General features: G+C 62.2%; 1 protein-coding gene across 1 annotated transcript in view; it reads left to right on the forward strand.

The window, feature by feature from the left end:
- The first annotated feature begins 2,300 nt into the window (after window positions 1-2,300).
- Window positions 2,301-9,719, forward strand: part of MRPS26 (mitochondrial ribosomal protein S26) — a 38,326-nt gene continuing 30,907 nt past the window's right edge. Inside the window, exon 1 of the mRNA XM_077493997.1 lies at window positions 2,301-2,452. The gene's annotated coding sequence lies outside the window, so the exon portion shown is untranslated. The remainder of the gene's footprint in view (window positions 2,453-9,719) is intronic.

Genomic DNA, 9,719 nt, shown 5'->3' on the forward strand with positions numbered 1-9,719 from the left:
GCCACGTCGCACGACTGTCAGTTAAAGCGACGCAGCGCCGAATCGCAAAATGTGGTCTGGTTAGGAAGGGGGGTAAATCCTTCTGGGGCTGAAGTGGTTAATGGTGCTCTGATGATGTATCGGTGGTGCTTTGCCATAGACTTCTATGGAGGCTTTGAAGACAATGTGAAGCACCACGAAGCGGCGCGGGGGAGAATATTTGAACAGGCGGTGTGACCGGACTGTAAGCTCTCCATTGTATTTGGTGTTCAGAAAGCTTTACCCAATGAGCCCCAAGTGTCCCCCTCCCCCGCCGTATTCACTGACTCTTCCTACATGGAGAACACGCCGAGGGACCAATCACCTTCCAATCTCTCCACCTCCCTTCCCCCGTCATGAAGAGGAAGACTTGGGAACACATGGGATATGATGGGGGGGGAGGGGGGACATTCAGTGTGTTCAGCTCTGATAGAAGCTGCTCCGCTTCATTACAATCTTCCATCCAATAGCAAATCACTGTGTTCTGGGGGGAGGGGCGCTCAGAACACAATAGCTCAGTGGGGGGGGAATCCAAATGACCCACCAATCCCAGGAGCCGATACCACGAGGGGGGGGAGGTCAAAATGTGAAACAAGGGAAAGAGAAAAAAACAGCGGGGGTGGGGAGGGGGCGGACCAATTTGTATTTTTGCCTGGAACTCGGCTTTACATAATTCTACAGGAATGCAGACCCTGCAACTTTCCTCTTTTGCAGACCCCTCCCAATCCCGGAATAAGGCCCCTCCCACCCAGGAATGAGACAACTCCCACCCAGGAATGACACCACTCCCACCCAGGAATGAGATCTCTCCCACCCAGGAATGAGACCCCTCCCACCCAGGAATTAATCTCTCCCACCCAGGAATTAATCTCTCCCACCCAGGAATGAGACCCCTCCCACCCAGGAATGAGACCCCTCCCACCCAGGAATGAGACCCCTCCCACCCAGGAATGAGACCCCTCCCACCCAGGAATTAGATCTCTCCCACCCAGGAATAAGACCCCTCCCACCCAGGAATGAGACCCCTCCCACCCAGGAATGACACCACTCCCACCCAGGAATGAGACCCCTCCCACCCAGGAATGACACCACTCCCACCCAGGAATGAGACCCCTCCCATCCAGGAATGACACCACTCCCACCCAGGAATGACACCACTCCCACCCAGGAATGACACCACTCCCACCCCGGAATAAGGCCCCCCCACACAGGAATGAGACCCCTCCCACCCAGGAATAGGACCCCTCCCACCCAGGAATGAGACCCCTCCCACCCAGGAATGAGACCCCTCCCACCCAGGAATGAGACCCCTCCCACCCAGGAATGAGATCTCTCCCACCCAGGAATGAGACCCCTCCCACCCAGGAATGAGACCCCTCCCACCCAGGAATGAGACCCCTCCCACCCAGGAATGAGACCCCTCCCCCCCAGGAATGACACCACTCCCACCCAGGAATGAGACCCCTCCCACCCAGGAATGACACCCCTCCCACCCATGAATGAGACCCCTCCCACCCAGGAATAAGGCCCTCCCATTTACAAACCTCAGACCCCTCCCACCCAGGAATGAGACCCCTCCCACCCAGGAATAAGGCCCTCCCATTTACAAACCTCAGACCCCTCCCATCCAGGAATGAGACCCCTCCCACCCAGGAATGAGGCTCCTCCCATTCAGGAATGATTTTGCACAGGAGATGGAAGAAATCACCACTCTCTGCACTGTCCTCCGATCAGAGCTCCTCCCCCATCTCCTCCCACTATGACGGATCTCAGCGTCATGTCTGATCTTATTCTACCTCCAATCATCATATACTCCGCTCCCGATCTGACTCCTCCCCCTCAAGTTATTCATCAGATTTGGCGGCCCGTCAGAATGTGTAACGGAAGTGACGTCTCGTCGTCGCCATCTTGCTACACCCAGCACTCCTCCATATTAAGAATACACTGAGGAGGAGGAAGCGGACATCTTGTTACACCCACAGGAGTTTAGCATTTTACACGTATTTATAACAGTAAAGTGAGTTTATATAGTGAAATACAGGACTTACATTTCCGTCTGAATACTAATTCAACAACTAAGCAGTCAGACGGAGATGTAAGTCCTGTATTTCACTATATAAACTCACTTTACTGTTATAAATACGTGTAAAATGCAAAACTCCGGTGGGTGTAACAAGATGTCCGCTTTCCCCCTTCTCGGTGTATTCTTACTATGAAGTGCGGGTTTAGCAAGATGGCGGCGACAAAACGTCACTTCCGTTAAATATTTTGACGGGGTTGTCTCATTCCTTATTCAGCGCTCCGCCTACAGGGCGGAGCTTTAATTCTGTAACTCTGTGGGCGGGAAAGTCAGCGAGTGGCGTCAGAGAGGGGCGGAGCTTAGAGGTCACCAACATGGCGGCGCCCTGAGGACACGAGAGCGGCTTCACCTGAGGTGAGAGAATCTTCCGGTACTTACCCACCGGGCCACTTACCTGCACCCCAATACTGCCTGGTACTTACCCACCTGCCACCTACCTTTACCCCAATACTGCCCGGTACTTACCCACCGGGCCACCTACCTTTACCCCAATACTGCCCGGTACTTACCCACCTGCCATCTACCTTTACCCCAATACTGCCCGGTACTTACCCACCTGCCACCTACCTTTACCCCAATACTGCCTGGTACTTACCCACCGGGTCACCTACCTGAACCCCAATACTGCCCACTGAGCCACCCAATACTTCCCATGCTACCTACAGCCTGATACTGCGCACTGTACCTACCTGTGTACAGTTCTACCCACTGACTCCTCAATACCTACTGCACCTACCTACCCAACATTACTTCCCATACTACCCACTGAGCCCCCCTCCCCCCCCCCGGGACTCTGAGCCTTTCCCCCCGTGGCCCCCCCCCCGGGACTCTGAGCCTTTCCCCCCGTGGCCCCCCCCCCCCGGGACTCTGAGCCTTTCCCCCTGTGGCCCCCCCCCGGGACTCTGAGCCGTGGCCCCCCCCCCCCGGGACTCTGAGCCTTTCCCCCCGTGGCCCCCCCCCCCCCCCGGGACTCTGAGCCTTTCCCCCGTGGCCCCCCCCCCCGGGACTCTGAGCCTTTCCCCCCGTGGCCCCCCCCCCGGGACTCTGAGCCTTTCCCCCCCGTGGCCCCCCCCCCGGGACTCTGAGCCTTTCCCCCCGTGGCCCCCCCCCGGGACTCTGAGCCTTTCCCCCCGTGCCCCCCCCCCCCCGGGACTCTGAGCCTTTCCCCCCTGTGGCCCCCCCCCCCGGGACTCTGAGCCTTTCCCCCCGTGGCCCCCCCCCGGGACTCTGAGCCTTTCCCCCCGTGCCCCCCCCCCCCCCCCCGGGACTCTGAGCCTTTCCCCCTGTGGCCCCCCCCCCGGGACTCTGAGCCTTTCCCCCCGTGGCCCCCCCCCCGGGACTCTGAGCCTTTCCCCCCGTGGCCCCCCCCCCCCCGGGACTCTGAGCCTTTCCCCCCGTGACCCCCTGAGATGTGATGGGAGGAAATGCTCAGCATAGAAACTCACTGAAAACTGAGCATGTGCAGAGCTGCCACCACTGCTGTGTAATGGGGACATGGACAGGAGGGGGAGCTGGAGAGCAGCAGGATCACCCAGAAAAGGAATCTGGTGGAGAGGAGTGTGTGGAGAGGAGTGTGTGGAGAGGAGTGTGGACTCCACCATTCATTGATGGGGGTTTAGTGGCCCTACAGAGGACAGAGAGGATCCTTCTCTAGGAAAGGATGGTGAGGAGAAAATCCTCGTCTCCTCCAATATCCGGGGAAGACTCAGAAGGCGGTTTAGTCCATTGAGGACTTCGGACACCCCATGGAGGGCGGAGCAACTACGAGTACACGCCCAACATCTCCGCCAGACCGACATCCAATGAGGAGGAGGAAGCCGAGTCCGGGACATAAAGGAGCCGCTCCTCGCTCCACCCGGAGAAATTCTAAGGGGAAAATCACGTCCCTCTTTGTACTCAATGAAGGAAAAATCTTCCTCCACCTCCGGAAATTCCTCCTACTGAGGAGTCCACAACCCCTCGTCCCTCGCGCCCCTCACACCCCTCGCTCCTCGCCCTCACCACCGGAATCTCCTCCTACTGAGGAGTCCACAGCCCCTCGCTCCTCGCCCTCACCTCCGGAAATTCCTCCTACTGAGGAGTCCACAACCCCTCGCCCCCACACCCCTCGCTCCTCGCCCTCGCCTCCGGAAATTCCTCCTACTGAGGAGTCCACAACCCCTCGCCCCCACACCCCTCGCTCCTCGCCCTCGCCTCCGGAAATTCCTCCTACTGAGGAGTCCACAACCCCTCGCCCCCACACCCCTCGCTCCTCGCCCTCGCCTCCGGAAATTCCTCCTACTGAGGAGTCCACAACCCCTCGCCCCCACACCCCTCGCTCCTCGCCCTCGCCTCCGGAAATTCCTCCTACTGAGGAGTCCACAACCCCTCGCCCCCACACCCCTCGCTCCTCGCCCTCGCCTCCGGAAATTCCTCCTACTGAGGAGTCCACAACCCCTCGCCCCCACACCCCTCGCTCCTCGCCCTCGCCTCCGGAAATTCCTCCTACTGAGGAGTCCACAACCCCTCGCCCCCACACCCCTCGCTCCTCGCCCTCGCCTCCGGAAATTCCTCCTACTGAGGAGTCCACAACCCCTCGCCCCCACACCCCTCGCTCCTCGCCCTCGCCTCCGGAAATTCCTCCTACTGAGGAGTCCACAACCCCTCGCCCCCACACCCCTCGTCCTCGCCCTCGCCTCCGGAAATTCCTCCTACTGAGGAGTCCACAACCCCTCGCCCCCACACCCCTCGCTCCTCGCCCTCGCCTCCGGAAATTCCTCCTACTGAGGAGTCCACAACCCCTCGCCCCCACACCCCTCGCTCCTCGCCCTCGCCTCCGGAAATTCCTCCTACTGAGGAGTCCACAACCCCTCGCCCCCACACCCCTCGCTCCTCGCCCTCGCCTCCGGAAATTCCTCCTACTGAGGAGTCCACAACCCCTCGCCCCCACACCCCTCGCTCCTCGCCCTCGCCTCCGGAAATTCCTCCTACTGAGGAGTCCACAACCCCTCGCCCCCACACCCCTCGCTCCTCGCCCTCGCCTCCGGAAATTCCTCCTACTGAGGAGTCCACAACCCCTCGCCCCCACACCCCTCGCTCCTCGCCCTCGCCTCCGGAAATTCCTCCTACTGAGGAGTCCACAACCCCTCGCCCCCACACCCCTCGCTCCTCGCCCTCGCCTCCGGAAATTCCTCCTACTGAGGAGTCCACAACCCCTCGCCCCCACACCCCTCGCTCCTCGCCCTCGCCTCCGGAAATTCCTCCTACTGAGGAGTCCACAACCCCTCGCCCCCACACCCCTCGCTCCTCGCCCTCGCCTCCGGAAATTCCTCCTACTGAGGAGTCCACAACCCCTCGCCCCCACACCCCTCGCTCCTCGCCCTCGCCTCCGGAAATTCCTCCTACTGAGGAGTCCACAACCCCTCGCCCCCACACCCCTCGCTCCTCGCCCTCGCCTCCGGAAATTCCTCCTACTGAGGAGTCCACAACCCCTCGCCCCCACACCCCTCGCTCCTCGCCCTCGCCTCCGGAAATTCCTCCTACTGAGGAGTCCACAACCCCTCGCCCCCACACCCCTCGCTCCTCGCCCTCGCCTCCGGAAATTCCTCCTACTGAGGAGTCCACAACCCCTCGCCCCCACACCCCTCGCTCCTCGCCCTCGCCTCCGGAAATTCCTCCTACTGAGGAGTCCACAACCCCTCGCCCCCACACCCCTCGCTCCTCGCCCTCGCCTCCGGAAATTCCTCCTACTGAGGAGTCCACAACCCCTCGCCCCCACACCCCTCGCTCCTCGCCCTCGCCTCCGGAAATTCCTCCTACTGAGGAGTCCACAACCCCTCGCCCCCACACCCCTCGCTCCTCGCCCTCGCCTCCGGAAATTCCTCCTACTGAGGAGTCCACAACCCCTCGCCCCCACACCCCTCGCTCCTCGCCCTCGCCTCCGGAAATTCCTCCTACTGAGGAGTCCACAACCCCTCGCCCCCACACCCTCGCTCCTCGCCCTCGCCTCCGGAATTCCTCCTACTGAGGAGTCCACAACCCCTCCCCCCCACACCCCTCGCTCCTCGCCCTCGCCTCCGGAAATTCCTCCTACTGAGGAGTCCACAACCCCTCGCCCCCACACCCCTCGCTCCTCGCCCTCGCCTCCGGAAATTCCTCCTACTGAGGAGTCCACAACCCCTCGCCCCCACACCCCTCGCTCCTCGCCCTCGCCTCCGGAAATCCTCCTACTGAGGAGTCCACAACCCCTCGCCCCCACACCCCTCGCTCCTCGCCCTCGCCTCCGGAAATTCCTCCTACTGAGGAGTCCACAACCCCTCGCCCCCACACTCCTCGCCCTCGCCTCCGGAAATTCCTCCTACTGAGGAGTCCACAACCCCTCGCCCCCACACCCCTCGCCCTCGCCTCCGGAAATTCCTCCTACTGAGGAGTCCACAACCCCTCGCCCCCACACCCCTCGCTCCTCGCCTCCGGAAATTCCTCCTACTGAGGAGTCCACAACCCCTCGCCCCCACACCCCTCGCTCCTCGCCTCCGGAAATTCCTCCTACTGAGGAGTCCACAACCCCTCGCCCCCACACCCTCGCTCCTCGCCTCCGGAAATTCCTCCTACTGAGGAGTCCACAACCCCTCGCCCCCACACCCCTCGCTCCTCGCCTCCGGAAATTCCTCCTACTGAGGAGTCCACAACCCCTCGCCCCCACACCCCTCGCTCCTCGCCTCCGGAAATTCCTCCTACTGAGGAGTCCACAACCCCTCGCCCCCACACCCCTCGCTCCTCGCCTCCGGAAATTCCTCCTACTGAGGAGTCCACAACCCCTCGCCCCCACACCCCTCGCTCCTCGCCTCCGGAAATTCCTCCTACTGAGGAGTCCACAACCCCTCGCCCCCACACCCCTCGCTCCTCGCCCTCGCCTCCGGAAATTCCTCCTACTGAGGAGTCCACAACCCCTCGCCCCCACACCCCTCGCTCCTCGCCCTCGCCTCCGGAAATTCCTCCTACTGAGGAGTCCACAACCCCTCGCCCCCACACCCCTCGCTCCTCGCCCTCGCCTCCGGAATCTCCTCCTACTGAGGAGTTCACAACTCCTCATCCTCACGCCCCTCGCCCTCACCTCCAGAAATTCCTCCTACTGAGGAGTCCACAACCCCTCGCCCCCCACACCCCTCGCTCCTCGCCCTCGCCTCCGGAATCTCCTCCTACTGAGGAGTTCACAACTCCTCATCCTCACGCCCCTCGCCCTCACCTCCAGAAATTCCTCCTACTGAGGAGTCCACCGCCCCTCACCCTCACACCCCTCGCTCCTCGCCCTCACCTCCGGAAATTCCTCCTACTGAGGAGTCCACAACCCCTCGCCCCCACACCCCTCGCTCCTCGCCCTCACCTCCGGAAATTCCTCCTACTGAGGAGTCCACAACCCCTCGCCCCCACACCCCTCGCTCCTCGCCCTCGCCTCCGGAAATTCCTCCTACTGAGGAGTCCACAACCCCTCGCCCCCACACCCCCTCGCTCCTCGCCCTCGCCTCCGGAATTCCTCCTACTGAGGAGTCCACAACCCTCGCCCCCACACCCCTCGCTCCTGCCCTCGCCTCGGAAATTCCTCCTACTGAGGAGTCCACAACCCCTCGCCCCCACACCCCTCGCTCCTCGCCCTCGCCTCCGGAAATTCCTCCTACTGAGGAGTCCACAACCCCTCGCCCCCACACCCCTCGCTCCTCGCCCTCACCTCCGGAAATTCCTCCTACTGAGGAGTCCACAGCCCCTCGCCCTCACACCCCTCGCTCCTCGCCCTCACCTCCGGAAATTCCTCCTACTGAGGAGTCCACAGCCCCTCGCCCTCACACCCCTCGCTCCTCGCCCTCACCTCCGGAATCTCCTCCTACTGAGGAGTCCACAGCCCCTCGCTCCTCGCCCTCACCTCCGGAATCTCCTCCTACTGAGGAGTTCACAACTCCTTATCCTCACGCCCCTCGCCCTCACCTCCAGAAATTCCTCCTACTGAGGAGTCCACCGCCCCTCACCCCTCACACCCCTCGCTCCTCGCCCTCACCTCCGGAAATTCCTCATACTGAGGAGTCCACAGCCCCTCGCCCTCACACCCCTCGCTCCTCGCCCTCACCTCCGGAATCTCCTCCTACTGAGGAGTCCACAGCCCCCTCGCTCCTCGCCCTCACCTCCGGAATCTCCTCCTACTGAGGAGTTCACAACTCCTCATCCTCACGCCCCTCGCCCTCACCTCCAGAAATTCCTCCTACTGAGGAGTCCACCGCCCCTCATCCTCACACCCCTCGCCCCCTCACCCTCACCCTCACACCCCTCGCTCCTCGCCCTCACCTCCGGAAATTCCTCCTACTGAGGAGTCCACAACCCCTCGCCCCCACACCCCTCGCTCCTCGCCCTCACCTCCGGAAATTCCTCCTACTGAGGAGTCCACAACCCCTCGCCCCCACACCCCTCGCTCCTCGCCCTCACCTCCGGAAATTCCTCCTACTGAGGAGTCCACAACCCCTCGCCCCCACACCCTCGCTCCTCGCCCTCACCTCCGGAAATTCCTCCTACTGAGGAGTCCACAACCCCTCGCCCCCACACCCCTCGCTCCTCGCCCTCACCTCCGGAAATTCCTCCTACTGAGGAGTCCACAACCCTCGCCCCCACACCCCTCGCTCCTCGCCCTCACCTCCGGAAATTCCTCCTACTGAGGAGTCCACAACCCCTCGCCCCCACACCCCTCGCTCCTCGCCCTCACCTCCGGAAATTCCTCCTACTGAGGAGTCCACAACCCCTCGCCCCCACACCCCTCGCTCCTCGCCCTCACCTCCGGAAATTCCTCCTACTGAGGAGTCCACAGCCCCTCGCCCTCACACCCCTCGCTCCTCGCCCTCACCTCCGGAATCTCCTCCTACTGAGGAGTCCACAGCCCCTCGCTCCTCGCCCTCGCCTCCGGAATCTCCTCCTACTGAGGAGTTCACAACTCCTCATCCTCACGCCCCTCGCCCTCACCTCCAGAAATTCCTCCTACTGAGGAGTCCACCGCCCCTCACCCTCACACCCCTCGCTCCTCGCCCTCACCTCCGGAAATTCCTCCTACTGAGGAGTCCACAGCCCCTCGCCCCTCACACCCCTCGCTCCTCACCCTCACCTCCGGAATCTCCTCCTACTGAGGAGTCCACAGCCCCTCGCTCCTCGCCCTCACCTCCGGAATCTCCTCCTACTGAGGAGTTCACAACTCCTCATCCTCACGCCCCTCGCCCTCACCTCCAGAAATTCCTCCTACTGAGGAGTCCACCGCCCCTCACCCTCACACCCCTCGCTCCTCGCCCTCACCTCCGGAAATTCCTCCTACTGAGGAGTCCACAGCCCCTCGCCCTCACACCCCTCGCTCCTCGCCCTCACCTCCGGAATCTCCTCCTACTGAGGAGTCCACAGCCCCTCGCTCCTCGCCCTCACCTCCGGAATCTCCTCCTACTGAGGAGTTCACAACTCCTCATCCTCACGCCCCTCGCCCTCACCTCCAGAAATTCCTCCTACTGAGGAGTCCACCGCCCCTCATCCTCACACCCCTCGCCCCCTCACCCTCACCCTCACACCCCTCGCTCCTCGCCCTCACCTCCGGAAATTCCTCCTACTGAGGAGTCCACAGCCC

Source organism: Lithobates pipiens, unplaced genomic scaffold, assembly GCF_037356315.1.
Source record: "Lithobates pipiens isolate NorthernLeopardFrog02 unplaced genomic scaffold, aLitPip1_a1.2 Scaffold_198, whole genome shotgun sequence".
In the NCBI taxonomy this organism is placed as follows: domain Eukaryota; kingdom Metazoa; phylum Chordata; class Amphibia; order Anura; family Ranidae; genus Lithobates; species Lithobates pipiens.